The sequence below is a fragment of the Girardinichthys multiradiatus genome, chromosome 21 (assembly GCF_021462225.1).
Source record: "Girardinichthys multiradiatus isolate DD_20200921_A chromosome 21, DD_fGirMul_XY1, whole genome shotgun sequence".
In the NCBI taxonomy this organism is placed as follows: domain Eukaryota; kingdom Metazoa; phylum Chordata; class Actinopteri; order Cyprinodontiformes; family Goodeidae; genus Girardinichthys; species Girardinichthys multiradiatus.
The window spans coordinates 1,199,244-1,214,430 of NC_061813.1; the positions used below are offsets into that span (position 1 = coordinate 1,199,244).

General features: G+C 40.9%; 1 protein-coding gene across 1 annotated transcript in view; it reads right to left on the reverse strand.

The window, feature by feature from the left end:
- The window catches only part of LOC124857776 (phospholipid phosphatase-related protein type 4), a 60,939-nt gene that overhangs the window by 32,087 nt on the left and 13,665 nt on the right, over window positions 1–15,187 (reverse strand). The gene's annotated exons all lie outside the window — the stretch shown is intronic.

Here is a 15,187-nt window from a genome sequence, read left to right on the forward strand (position 1 = left end):
ATCACAGGCCCCCTGCTGGACCCCCTGCAGTTTGCTTACCGAGCAAACAGGTCGGCAGATGATGCTGTTAACTTAGGTCTACACTTCATCCTGCAACACCTCGACCACTCAGGGACGTACGCCAGGATCCTGTTTATAGACTTCAGCTCGGCCTTCAACACCATCATACCAGACATCCTCCACCAGAAGCTCACAAAGCTCAACGTCCCAGCCTCCACCTGTCAGTGGATCAACAGCTTCCTGACGGACCGACAGCAGCAGGTGAGACTGGGGAGCATCTTCTCCCGATCCAGATCAATAAGTACTGGTGCCCCCCAGGGGTGTGTTCTATCCCCTGTCCCCTTCTCTCTCTACACAAATGACTGCACCTCATCAGACTCGTCCGTGAAACTCCTTAAGTTTGCAGATGACACCACTGTCATTGGACTGATCCAGGACGGTGATGAGTCTGCATACAGACAGCAGGTGGATCGGCTGGTACACTGGTGCAGTCAGAACTACCTTGAACTAAACCCAAGACTGTGGAAATGGTGGTGGCCTTTTGGAGAGCACCACCCCCATACACCCCCCTCACCATCCTCAACAACACTGTATCGGCCGTGGACCACTTCAGGTTCTTAGGAACCACCATCTCTGAGGTCCTGAGATGGTCTTCACACATAGACACTGTTCAGAAGAAGGTCCAACAGAGACTGTACTTCCTGAGGCAACTCAAGAAGTTCAACCTTCCACAGGAGCTGCTGGTCATCTTCTACACTGCCATCATTCAGTCTGTCCTGTCTTCATCCATCTCAGTGTGGTTTGGCTCATCCACAAAGCAGGACAGGTCCAGACTGCAACGAATAATCAGGACTGTAGAGAGAATAATTAGGGCTGACCTTCCCTCCATCCAGGAATTATACAGGTCAAGGGTCAGGAAAAGAGCTAATAAAATCTCTGCAGACCCCACACACCCTGCACATAAACTGTTCAGAGCTTTACCTACAGGCCGCCGCTACAGAGCACTGTTCACTAAAACCAGCCGCCACAGAGACAGTTTCTTCCCCCAGGCTGTTTCTCTGATGAACATTCAATAGAGTACAGAAACACAGCATACAGATTTCTCAAATGCACCTTTTATATTAGATATGTGTATATTGTACATTGTAAATATGTACTGGTCCTTCTCAAAATATTAGCATATTGTGATAAAGTTCATTATTTTCCATAATGTCATGATGAAAATTTAACATTCATATATTTTAGATTCATTGCACACTAACTGACATATTTCAGGTCTTTTATTGTCTTAATACGGATGATTTTGGCATACAGCTCATAAAAACCCAAAATTCCTATCTCACAAAATTAGCATATCATTAAAAGGGTCTCTAAACGAGCTATGAACCTAATCATCTGAATCAACGAGTTAACTCTAAACACCTGCAAAAGATTCCTGGGGCCTTTAAAACTCCCAGCCTGGTTCATCACTCAAAACCCCAATCATGGGCAAGACTGCCGACCTGACTGCTGTCCAGAAGGCCACTATTGACACCCTCAAGCAAGAGGGTAAGACACAGAATGATCACCTTGCACAATGATCACCTGCACTGTTGTATTGCTCTTGCATCTTATACTGCTCTATATTTACTCTCACTCACTTAAAACTGTGCACATATATTTATATTATATTGTAGATATGTTTATACTGTTTAATTTGTACTGTATTGCACCGACTACGCCAAAACAAATTCCTTGTATGTCCAAAAACGTACTTGGCAATAAAGCTTTTCTGATTCTGATTCTGATTCAGAAAGAAATTTCTGTACAAATAGGCTGTTCCCAGAGTGCTGTATCAAGGCACCTCAGTGGGAAGTCTGTGGGAAGGAAAAAGTGTGGCAGAAAACGGTGCACAACGAGAAGAGGTGACCGGACCCTGAGGAAGATTGTGGAGAAGGGCCGATTCCAGACCTTGGGGGACCTGCGGAAGCAGTGGACTGAGTCTGGAGTAGAAACATCCAGAGCCACCGTGCACAGGCGTGTGCAGGAAATGGGCTACAGGTGCCGCATTCCCCAGACCTGGGCTACAGAGAAGCAGCACTGGACTGTTGCTCAGTGGTCCAAAGTACTTTTTTCGGATGAAAGCAAATTCTGCATGTCATTCAGAAATCAAGGTGCCAGAGTCTGGAGGAAGACTGGGGTGAAGGAAATGCCAAAATGCCAGAGGTCCAGTGTCAAGTACCCACAGTCAGTGATGGTCCGGGGTGCCGTGTCAGCTGCTGGTGTTGGTCCACTGTGTTTTATCAAGGGCAGGGTCAATGCAGCTAGCTATCAGGAGATTTTGGAGCACTTCATGCTTTCATCTGCTGAAAAGCTTTATGGAGATGAAGATTTCATTTTTCAGCACGACCTGGCACCTGCTCACAGTGCCAAAACCACTGGTAAATGGTTTACTGACCATGGTATCACTGTGCTCAATTGGCCTGCCAACTCTCCTGACCTGAACCCCATAGAGAATCTGTGGGATATTGTGAAGAGAACATTGAGAGACTCAAGACCCAACACTCTGGATGAGCTAAAGGCCACTATCGAAGCATCCTGGGCCTCCATAAGACCTCAGCAGTGCCACAGGCTGATTGCCTCCATGCCACGCTGCATTGAAGCAGTCATTTCTGCCAAAGGATTCCCGACCAAGTATTGAGTGCATAACTGTACATGATTATTTGAAGGTTGACGTTTTTTGTATTAAAAACACTTTTCTTTTATTGGTCGGATGAAATATGCAAATTTTGTGAGATAGGAATTTTGGGTTTTCATGAGCTGTATGCCAAAATCATCCGTATTAAGACATTAAAAGACCTGAAATATTTCAGTTAGTGTGCAATGAATCTAACATATATGAATGTTAAATTTTCATCATGACATTATGGAAAATAATGAACTTTATCACAATATGCTAATATTTTGAGAAGGACCTGTATATTCTGTAATGCAAAAACAAAACCAAAGAGCAAAGTGTACCGGAGTCAAATTCCTTGTTTGTATGTACAAACTTGGCAATAAAGCTGATTCTGATAGTAGCTCAGCAGGGTTCCACAAAGACATGTGGGGGGGGGGGGGGGGGGGTACAATGTGTACAAACTGCATACAGTTTGTTGGTCCTTGTAATACAGCAAACTGTCAGCATACTGATCCATTTGAACTTGTGAGTCTGATTCAATGTCTCTGAGGAGCTGGCCTGTCGGGGTCATCCAACTGCAGTTGTCTCACGTGAACAATCTGACAACAATGCTTGGGGCAGGGAACAGAGGTCCGGCAGGATATTAAGTCAAGTCAAGTTTATTTATGTAGCGCTTTTCAGCAACAAGGCACTCAAAGCGCTGTACATGAGGAAAACATTACAATGATACAGAAAATCAAACACAGAAAAACAAATCAAATGACATTAATAATCATTGGGAGTTTACTGGTAAGAGCTGGTTCTGATCCAATCTTTTTAATAGAGGTAATTAGATCATTATTCCTCTGTGGTAAGGAATTCATTCTGTGCTAGAAGAAAAATGATAATATGAATCCATGAGGTCGCTGGTATGAGGCAGTTGTGGTCCCATCATTCAAATAGCAACAGTCATGGGTGCTCACTGAAGTCTAAGTAGAGAAGCTGGGTCACTGGTATAAAACATTTTTAGTCCAAACGTTTTAAATACTAATAATGTTTGGCTTTCACTGGTATGAAATAGTTGTAATACAATCCTTCTAAGAAATCTAAAAATCTCCGGTCATTGGTGTAAAAATAGCTTTAGTCCAAATTTTCAAATACTAATAATATTTGGCTTTTGCTGGTAATCCTTCTGAGAAATCTGAAAATCTATAAAAAGTAATTAAATCACACATTTAGGTAAAGTAAGATAGGAGGGGAAAACATCATATTTCAGACACTATTCTGAGCAGAATTGAATCTGAAATAGTACAAAAAACCTCAGCAGGGGTAAGCAACACATACATAAGTAAAGATTTAGCAAGGGTACGGTGGAATCTTGAGGGTGTGAATATATATAAGTCTGAGTGTGTTTGCAAGAATTAGACTGTCAACACTGATAGAAGCACCACTGTTCTTGAGAATAGAGGTGGAAGTTTTATCAATCGGCCGCATCGTCCTATCAGCACACAGCTGGTAGGGGAGTGCTGGGGAAGAGCGTCGTGTTTATATAACATCCAGGAGATATTTTGTCGATAGCCAGTTAGTAGATGTTGCCAAGGCCACATTGGGGCGCCAGATTTAGAAAAACAATAAATGTTGCGGTTCAGGCAGTTGTGAATTTCCAACCACCTTAAGAGTTTTACTGGTATGTCTCAATTGCAAATCCAAATAGCCAAATTTCTGGTACTTTCCGCAGATCTCGAGCGTACAACTTCTCCAAGATTATATCCTTTAAGCTCTGAGTCCAACTGCTGCCAGGCTGCGAATCTGTTCAAGAATCGTGTCCAGCTTGCGATTCTGCTTTCTTAACATTTCAGTCTGAGTGTTGATCGCTCTACAGACTCCATCCAACATTGCAGGCAGCTTTGGAATGCTTTGAACAGCCGCCCACGTTTTGCGAATCACTCGATAAGGCAGGTAACCACCAACTCCAAAAAGCAGAAATCCTGTTATCAAAAGTCCAAATATGTACACATTTTCTACGTCCTCGACCGACATCGTAGTCAGGAACACAATCTTCCACTGCTGCCAAGAATCCATTGCGCATCCAGAGAAGAACGTCCCATCTGGACAAGAGGGTCTCCTTTACCCTGTCATCCCGTCGAGAAAATTTGATCAATTACATGTTTTTTTTTTTTTTTTAAGATATATTTTCAGCACTAGTGGCCTTGATGCAGTTAAAAGCCTTCAGCTGATTCAAAATGCTGCAGCAAGAGTTCTGATGAAAATTAAAAAGAGAGATCATATTTCTCCTACTTTAGCTTCCCTTCATTGGCTCCCTGTTAAGTCCAGAATAGAATTTAAAATTCTCCTCCTCACATATAAAGCCCTTAATGATCTAGCTCCATCATACATCAGAGATCTGATTGGTCCATATGTTCCTAACAGAGCAATTCGTTCTCAGACTGCAGATTTACTGGTTGTTCCTAGAGTCTCTAGAAGTAGAATGAGAGGCAGATGTTTAGTTATCAGGCTCCTCTCCTGTGGAACCAGCTCCCGGTTTTGGTCCGTGAGGCAGACACCCTGTCTACTTTTAAAGCTAGGCTTAAAACTTTCCTTTTTGATAAAGTTTATAGTTAGAGTGGCTTAGTTTATGAGGGAGGGAGCCTTCCTCCCTCCCTCTTGGTTGGAGTAAGGGAGAGTCAGGTTGAGCCTAAACCGGCTCAGTTATGGTTGAGGTGCAAACACACCCTCCATTTCTGCTACCAGTTTGACCCCTTCTCTTTTCAAATGGTTATAATCTGTCTGACAGAGAGAGGTATCCCAATCCTTGTGGTTTTTATTATAACAATGACCATCAGTGGGACCCTTTGTAAGGTGCCTTGAGACGACATTGTTGTAAATAAGCGCCGTTTAACTAAATAATCTGAGCTGAAACTATCTCTGTAGTTATGCTGCTATAGGCTTAGGCTGCTGGAGGACATAACGACCACTTTCACCCTCTTCGCTACATTCTCACACTACTCTCCAATTTTGCATTATTTGCTGTTATTTCAGCTTTTAACTTTGTTCTCTCTTTTCTCTTCCTAGAAGCTACACCTGGCCTTGCTCTGTGTCTACCTGTGACATCTTTCTGGAGAAGGGAATCGTCCGAGCTTCTGCTGGCAACAACTTAATGCTCACCTTCTACCGATGATCCACATAGCCCTGTCTTTCAGTGTTTAACCCTTTCTCTCTCCTAGACATGGAAATTGACTGAGCTTCTACTGTAACTAACTCTATGTTCTCTCTTTCAGACTCTAACCTTGAAAACTGGCTCAGAGTTTATCTGTTCTTTCTTTCTAGATGAAATGACTAAAGGAGCTACATCCATTAACATTTACTTTTCCTTCCCATAGAAAGTACTCCTGGATCAGTGCTTCTTTGTTCTCTTTGTGTCTCTGCTCTGTTCTCTCAAACCTCCAGTCGGTTGTGGCAGATGGCCGCTCACACTGAGCCTGGTTCTGGTTCTGCTGGAGGTTCCTTCCTGTTAAAAGGGAGTTTTTCCTCTCCACTGTCGCTACATGCATGCTCAGTATGAGGGATTGCTGCAAAGTCAACACCAGTGACTGTCCACTGTCTCTACATGCTCATCCAGGAGGAGTGAATGCTGCAAGTCACTGACTGGATGCAATCTGCTGGGTTTCCTTAGATAGAAAAACGTTTTATCCAATTTGAATAAATAACTAACTCTGACTGAACTGTTCAATTGTTAGGATTAATTGGAATGTATGAACCTGACTGTTGTGAAGTGCCTTGAGACAACATGTGTTGTGAATTGGCGCTATATAAATAAACTGAATTGAATTGAATAGAATTGAAAGGCAAAGTGCATGGAAACAAATGCTGAATTAGCCCTAGCAGCTAAAACTCAGGTTTTTCACAATGGGGCTGGTGCCTATTTCCAGCAGCCGTAGATCAAGGGGGGCGTACACCCTTGACAGGTCACTACTTCCTCACAGTGTCATGCGAGGTATAGAGGTAATTCTAAGGGGCAATTAAGATTGAAGAATTAACCTTATGTGTCTTTGGAATCTGGAAAGAAACCAGAGAAAAAGGAAGAACATACAAACTGCACAGAAAGGTCCTGACCCTCTGGGATTTCAACCTAGGACCTTCTTGCTGTGTGGCAACCATCCAATACTTTTAAACTTAGCAAAAATAATAACTTTCTTTATTTCTGCAACAGCACATACAATGTTTTCTTACATACATAGAAAAATAAGTGAATGTCAGTGTTTGATGGGTGCGAAAACTTGTTATCACTCATGTAAAAACCTTGTGTTGCAAGGCACCTGCACTATGCCTTCCTCCCTGTGTGTGTGAGATCATTGTTATCTTCGTGAGAACCAGCCTCCTTTCTGTCTCATACACACACACCCTGTCTGAACTGTCTGTTGAATTGTGTATATAAATAAAGAGATAGGGTGTCAAAACTTTGTAGTTGCACTGCAAAGTGGGCTACCCTTGCTGCAAGTAAAACTGACTGTATCGTTCTTACCTCTGAGTTGACTAAATAATACCTAACATTATTTGGTCCTTCGTAGCCGGATTAATTAAATAACCTTATTTCTCTCAGTCAGTATGAGAGATTGCTTCAAAGTCAATGCCAGTGACTGTCCACTGTCTCTACATGCTCATCCTGGAGGAGGGAATGCTGCAAGTCACTGACTGGATGCAATCTGCTGGGTTTCCTTAGATAGAAAAACTTTTCATCCAATTTGAATAAATAACTGAATCTGACTGAACTGTTGAATGGTTAGGATTAATTGGAATGTATGAACCTGACTGTTGTGAAGTGCCTTGAGACAACATGTGTTGTGAATTGGTGCTATATAAATAAAACTGAATTGTTGTTTTTGTTTGACAGTAGGCAGACAGGAAAGAGGGGTAGAGAGAGGGGGAGACATTTGGCAAATGTCACCAGGTCCGGGACTCGAACCTGGGACGGCTGCTTCGAGGACTGCAGCCTCTGCATTTGGTCGCACGCTTAACCCCTACACCATCAGCGCCGCGGGTCAAAATGTTTGCTCATAATCCTGGACAAAATGTTGATAATAGCCGGTAAGTCCAAGGAACTGTCTTACGTCTTTCAGTGGAGATGGTGACTGAAAATAAAAAACAGCTTTTATTCTGTCGAGGTCAGGTTTTTGCACTTCCTCAGTTTTAAAATGAGGCCAGCAGCTTTCAATCTGCTCAGGACTTCCTCCAAATCTGTAAAATGTCATGGCCATCATGATGTCATCAAGGTACACTGCACATGTTTTTAAAATCAGGCCAGCCAGTACAGAACTCTGTGGAATCTTGCTGGCCCATTGTAAAGGCTAATTGGTAGCATACGGAACTGGTAGAGGCCACAGTGAGATATAAAAGCTGTCTTTGGTCTGGTTTCCTCTCCAACAGCAATTTGCCAATATCCCTGAACTAAGTCCAGGGTTGCAGTGTACTTTCCTCTTGCTAGAAAGTTGAGGAATTTGTCAATTCATGGTAATGAACAAGAGTCTTTTTGTGTGACTTGGTTTGAACCTCCACAATCCACAAAGAATCCTGGATCAGAACCAGACCTGTTTACAATCACCACTGCAGTAGCCCATGCGTTATACTCACAAAGCTGTGTGCAGCGTTTAAAGGCTTGGCAATTCCTTTATCAGTTTTATGTTCTACCATTGTAGTCTGTCTCATGAGACGGCAAACACCTTTATTAACCAGATATACTCACATCGACCATACAAAACTAGCTCTCCACAGCACTAAACTTATTGTGCTCTTTCAGACAACATGGCATGAGTCTACTCAATACAGGATTACTACGACAAAAAAAGGGAAAAGGTGCCTCCTTGTGGTGCTGCAACATCTACTCAATGAACCAAGCACTACAGTGAATGGTTTGAATCTTATTTATCCCACAGATTCTAGTGTTTTCATGTAAATGTTTTCCATCCGGTGATGGAAAAATCTGAAGGCCATCTGTCATTTTGGCAGATTGCAATTTACACCCCTGACCACTTTGTGCCGAGTTAGCATATTAATTAGCTGTTTTTTCACTTGATCCTTGATCTCCTTGATCCGGCAGCTGAGTGTCCAAAGTTTCTTCAAAAAGCCCAATAATGACGATGGTGTTGATAAAAGAGGGACTAATGCAGAAGATGAAGAACGAACATGTAATCAGTCTTGGGAAACTACAGAGCAAGCAAGTGGTAGCAAGGGGGTTAGGTGGGAATACAGATATCAGTGGGAGCAGGGGTTCTTCTGGATGAGGAGGGAAGATGAAAAAATGTTCTGCAAAATGTGTAAAAAAGCGAAGTGTATTTGTCCAAGGATGCACAAACATGCAGAAATTAAAATAAATGAAATTAATTGCTATCAAATGTTTAATAATTATCATTTGAAAATAAATAAATAAATAAATTGATGCTTGATTATGACACGGTTTTGGTTCCGGTTCGTAAAGGACAAGACAACGAGGCATATCAGTGGAAAATGTCTTAAATTAGTAAGGAGACCTAAATATACTCTTTGGAGTTAGTAGACAACGCTGTGATAAGCCTTATACTTAAAGATTTATAGTCGATTTACTCAGTAGAAACGGAGATTGCTATAGATTGATGCCTTACGGTCAGGAAGGAGTTCCTCCTATTGAAACGTGCAGGGCTACGTGAAGGCGTGAGTGTTTAACAAGGATTATATGGAAACTTTACTAAAGGTTGAACAGTTACTATTTTGTTCTGTTTACCTACTTTTGTGCAATTGATTTGTTCAGAGGGGAGATAGACTGTCCAGGGTTCCCGGTGCGAGTGTCCGCTCCAGTCTGGGCAGGCTGTCAGCCATTTTCAAGTGAGTTCAAGTTGCTAATATAGAAAACAATGTAAAACAGAATGTACTGTGGTTTTGCACAAATGTAAGTTGAATGACTATTAAGTGGTGCTTTTTTGTTTTATTATAGTACCACTATTAGGCCACTACTGTTGTCTTTGGTAGATTTTGGGGGTTTTTTGTCTCTTATCTGCGTTTTTATTTTTTATTTCCAAAGAAGCCTTGAATAGGTCTGTGAAGCGGTGTTAAAAGCTAATTTTCTGATCCTGACAAAAGGGAAACTGTAATTTTTGATTTGAGATGAACGCACTACTTGAATGTTTTTTTTTTTAAATAGTTGTTCGCAACACATTTACAAAACGCCAAATCAAACCAAATTTAATGCTCTCCCCATTATGAGGATGGTCAGGAAATACAACCAACATTATATTTTGGGAGCTGTTGGTGTCTGTCCCATCCTTCTACACCTGGTCACATATATATATATGCTTGCACTTGGTAAAACAGAATAGGATAAATTTCCATTGTTATGCTGATGATACTCAGCCATATTTAGCGATATATCGTGAAGAATCCAATCAGTTAGATAGACTACAGGCATGTCTCGAAGACATAAAAACCTGAATGATTTTCAATGTTCTGCTTTTGAATTCAGACAAAGCAGCCCCTTTTCCTTTGCTTATAGAATGTCCCAGGCTTTAGAAAAGCCCCAGGCTTTGGAAAGCCCAGGTCACGCTTCGGAACAAATTTATCCAGGTAATGCCACTTTCCCAGAGTTTTAGCTTCACGTGTAAATGTTCATACTCTGGATATTGTCTTTTTAGCTTTCCCCAGGATTTGTTAAAGGGTTGTGTGCAGCAAGATTTGGCACCAGCAGCGGCAGTAGTGGTGCAGGTTAGTATACAAATCATTTTTATGCTATTAATTTGTCACAAAAAGTAAGTGAGAAAGTAGACCTCAAAACTTCTTCTGTGAAGTCAGTTCATCAAGAATGAGCCTACTTTGAAATGTTCTTTCGGAGTTTTCGAAGCAGCGGAGTTTGCTTATAGGCTGGTCTGCTTGCTAAACTAAGCTAACCTGGCGGCTGGTCTGGGATTCCCCTATAACCGCTGCCTGATCTCGGTCAGCCGCTCTGAGATTTCTCGCTACCTGTTATCTGTTTAGGGCAGCAGAAAGTGAATATAAAGCGTTTAGTAAGAATGTCGTGAATAACTGAAAGTACCACAAAATAAAATAGAATATTTTTTGCTGGAAATTTGTGACATTTTAAGTTATTGTAGGCATTAAACTGTTTCGCCACAGTTCTTTAAGATACATATTTGAATGCAGTGCCAATGATCAGCGGACTTTAAATTTTCCATGTACATAAAAAATACACATTTCCCTAAGACTGTCTTTTAATGTAAATCTAACTCAGCTCAGCTCTGCAGGACCACAGTTCCAGATTTGGATGAAGATTCTCAGAAGCTCTGACCCACCCTCTTCATGTCCTGCCATCCTCTGCTCTACTATATTTAATATGATTAGACTGTCAAGCTATTAATTCCCTGTACTTCTGGACTGATTATCAGTTTTTTTATTCTAATAAATAAAATTTTTATCAAAACATTTTCTGTAGTTATCTGATATGAGTTGATAATAAAACAAAAATAAGATTGTTAATCAGAGTTTAGTAGTTATTGTATATGAATCATGTAGTTGTAAAGCAACAACTCAGGCGAAATGCAAGTTGGTTAAAAAATAAATGTAAAATAATGATTTTAACTTTTCCTGCTTATGAATACAGTGCAACATAAGGAATAATGGATGTAATTAATCAACTGTAAAACTGTCAAGCTGCTTATCATCTATTATTTATCAGTTGAAACAAATAAATTATCGATTAGCCAATAGTCTTTTAAACGGAGTAAAGGAGCAATGCCATCTGCTGGACTGAAGGTGTATTATAGTTTTCTTCACAACTTCCCCATATGTCATTAGGCTGATTTAAATAAGTGATCCGTGGCAATTAAATAACAACACACAATTCACTGGTCTTCGTATTACCTGGGTAACACAAATCCTGGGGCTTTGAATCTTGACGTATATGGTGGAAAAGGGGCTATTATTAAAGAGTTTTCAGCATCTGAACAGATGAGAAGTTTACTGTTTTTTTCCTTGATTTGATCGCGGACGCGTGAGTCCCCCCACCCTCCTCCATTCTTCTGCAGACCTGATCTATGCTCAACTGGTGGAGAGCAGAAATCAACGTCAAAGTAATTTGGTTCTTTTCATATTAAACCAGATAGGTGCATTTAGAGGTCTGGGCAGGATGAGGCATAGTGAAGTTGATTTAGGATCACCTGTAGTTAATCTCAGGTATTAACTTGTTGCATGCAATACTGATTGAATTATGTTATGCTGGAGCTGTGTTTTGATTTGCTGCTGCGTGGTTCATGTTTGTCTGGCTGATCTCAAATCAGCCAGGAGTTAGAAGTTGGACTTTTAAAAGTTTTTCATTCAAAGCAACTGCGGTCTGGACCTCGTCCGACCACTCTTTGTTCCAGTTTTATTGCTGGAGATTTTCCATTGAGTTCCCGCCTCAGAGTTTATGACTCTTTGTCAAGATTTGGGGCGATCAGCTGGTTGTGCCTAAAGGGGCGTGTCCTCACCGTTTCATCAGCTGATCGCTGATCAAGACATCAACACCAGGAGGACTTCTCATTCCATTTAACCCAAATTACACATTTTGTCCATAAAAAACTACTGGTTTGATCTTCATAGACACTAAATGCATATATATGTTTTTCTTTTATTATTATTGTTAGGTAGTCATTTTTATTCCCTTTGCGTAGAACAGTGCTTGTTAGTTAGGTGAAGGTTTTTGGACCAGAATAATGGTATATCAGGATTATTTGGCTTCAGTAAATCTTCATGTATATAATTAAGAGAAGAGTTTGTGTTTATTTTGTGCAAGAGAGATTTATCTGTCAAAGCAAGGTCAAAGTTCCTCCACCTTCGGTGAAGTGGTTGAGTAAACAGTGACAGTTGGTGGTTTTGGTTAATAATTTGTAATTATTAAAGAGCTTTGAGCCCATAATCACAACACCAGAGGATATCTCTGATTTCTATTCGTAAGTGATGATTTTTGGTTAAGAAATTAATATTTTTCAAAATATGATTTTAAATTATAATTCTTGATGAATATTAATTAATCAATAATCATAATCCTTACATTATTGATGTGAAACCAACTACAGTGGCATGTAAAAGTATTCATACCTTTGACTTTTTCCACATATTGTCACATTACAACCCCAAACATAAATATATTTTATTGGAATTTTATGTGAAAGACCAACACAAAGTGCTATACAATTGTGAAGTGGAAGGGAAATTATACATAATTTTGATTTTTGTTTTACAAATAAAAAATAAAAAAGTGTGTTGTGCAAAAGTATTCACCCCCCTTTACTCTAAGTGCAACCAGTTGCCTTCTGAAGTTGCCAGATGATTGCCAGTGACTAAATAGAGCCCATCCGTGTGTAATTTAATCTCAGTACAAATACAGCTGTTCTGTGATAGCCTCAGAGGTTAATTAGGAGAATATTGGGGAGCAAACAGCATCACAAGGTCCAAGTAACACACCAGACAGGACAGGGATAAAGTTGTACAGAGGTTTAAAGCAGGTTCAGGATATAAAAAGATTTCCCAAGCTTTGAACATCTCACGGAGCTCTGTTCAATCCATCATCCAGTAATGGAAAGAGTATGGCACAACTGTAAACCTACCAAGAAAAGGCCGTCCACCTAAACTTACAGCCTGAACAAGGAGAACACTTATCAGAGATGCAGCCAAGAGGCTGTCCTGCATGTCCTGTTCACAGGACAACTATTAGTCATGCACAGCACAAATGTGGTCTTTATGGAAGAGTGTCAAGAAGAAAGCCATTGTTAAAACTTAAAAGGAAACCATAAGAAGTCATGTTTGCAGTTTGCCAGAAGCCATGTTAGGGACACAGCAAACATGTGGAAGAAGGTGCTTTGGTCAGACAAGACCAAAATTGAACTTTCTGGTCAAAATGCAAAACGCTATGTGTGGCAGAGTGCTAACACTGAACATCACTCTGAACACACCATCCCCACTGTCAAATATGGTGGAGGCAGCATCATGCTCTGGGGGTGCTTCTCTTCATCAGGGACAGGGAAGATGGTCAGAATTCATGGGCAGATGGACGGAGCCAACTACAGGGTGATCTTAGAAGAACATAAACCCTAAACATAAAGCCAAAGCTACAATGGAATGGTTTAAAACAAAACATATTAATGTGTTACAATGGCCCAGTTAATGTCCAGACCTAAACCCAATGAAGAGTCTGTGGCAAGATCTGAAAACTGCTGTTCACAAACACTCTCCATCTAATCTGACTGAGCTTGAGCTCTTCTTGCTCTGCTCTCAGTGGAGGACCCTCCCTCCCTCTTGCCTGCTTCTGCATCTGCTTTTGTCTGTGTTTTTCTCAGAGCCTCACTTTACATATCTTCCAAACTTGTAAATTATGGATCTGGTCAGCTGGTCTCTTAACGCAATTGATCAAATTGTTTCCACGGGAAGACAGGGTAAAGGAGAACCCTCTTGCCCAGCCGGTACATTCTTCTCTGGATACACAATGGATTCCTGGCAACAGTGGAAGATTGTGTGCTTGACTACAATGTCGGTTGAGGACGCCGAAGACGTTTATATATTTGGATTTTTGATAACAGGATTTCTGCTTTTTGGAGCCGGCGGTTACCTGACTTATCGAGTGAGTAGCAAAACGTGGGCAGCTGTTCAAAGCATCCCAAAGCTGCCTCCGATGCTGGATGGAATCTGCAGAGCGATCAATGCTCGGACTGAATTGTTAAGAGAGCAAAGCTGCAAGCTGGATGGTTCTTGAACAGAATCGTAGCCTAGAAGAGGCTTTTGGACTCAGAGGTGAAAGGATTTAATCATGGAGAAGGTTGTTCGCTCCAGAACCGCGGGAAAGTCCCAGAAATTTGGATATTTGGATTCGCAATTGAGAGATAACAGTAAAAACTCTTAAAGTGGTTGGAAATCCACACAACTGCTTGAACCAGAACATTTATTGGTTTTCTAAATCTGGTGCACCAACGTGGGCTTGGCAACCTCTACTAACTGGCTACCGACAAAATATCTCCTGGATATCATGTAAACATTGCTCTCTTTCCCAGCAACCCGAACAGCTGTGACCCAGATAAGACTCTGTGGTCGATTGATAAAACTTCCATCTCTCTCCTCAAGGACAATGGCGCTCTGTCTGTGTTGACAGTCTAATTCTTGCACACACTCACAGTTAAATATTCACACCCCCAGGATTCCACCACACTTTTGCTAAATCTTTTCTTCTTGTGTGTTGCTTTGCCCTGCACCTAATTGTGTGATTTCATTACTTTTTCATAGATTTTTAGTTTTATCAGAAGGATTACCAGCGAAAACCAAACATTATTAATAGAAACTTTGGACTATAGCTGCTCTTACACCAATGACCCAGCTTTCTTAATTAGACTACACTGGACTGTTATTACTTAGTTCAACTTCAGTACCAGTAAAAGCAATTTATATTATTAGCACCTGAAAATGTGGATTAAAGCTGTTTTGTACCAGTGACTCAGCTTCCATAGTTAGAATTCAATGGAATGATGAGACTATCAATATTATCATCTTCTTTTAGCATAAGAT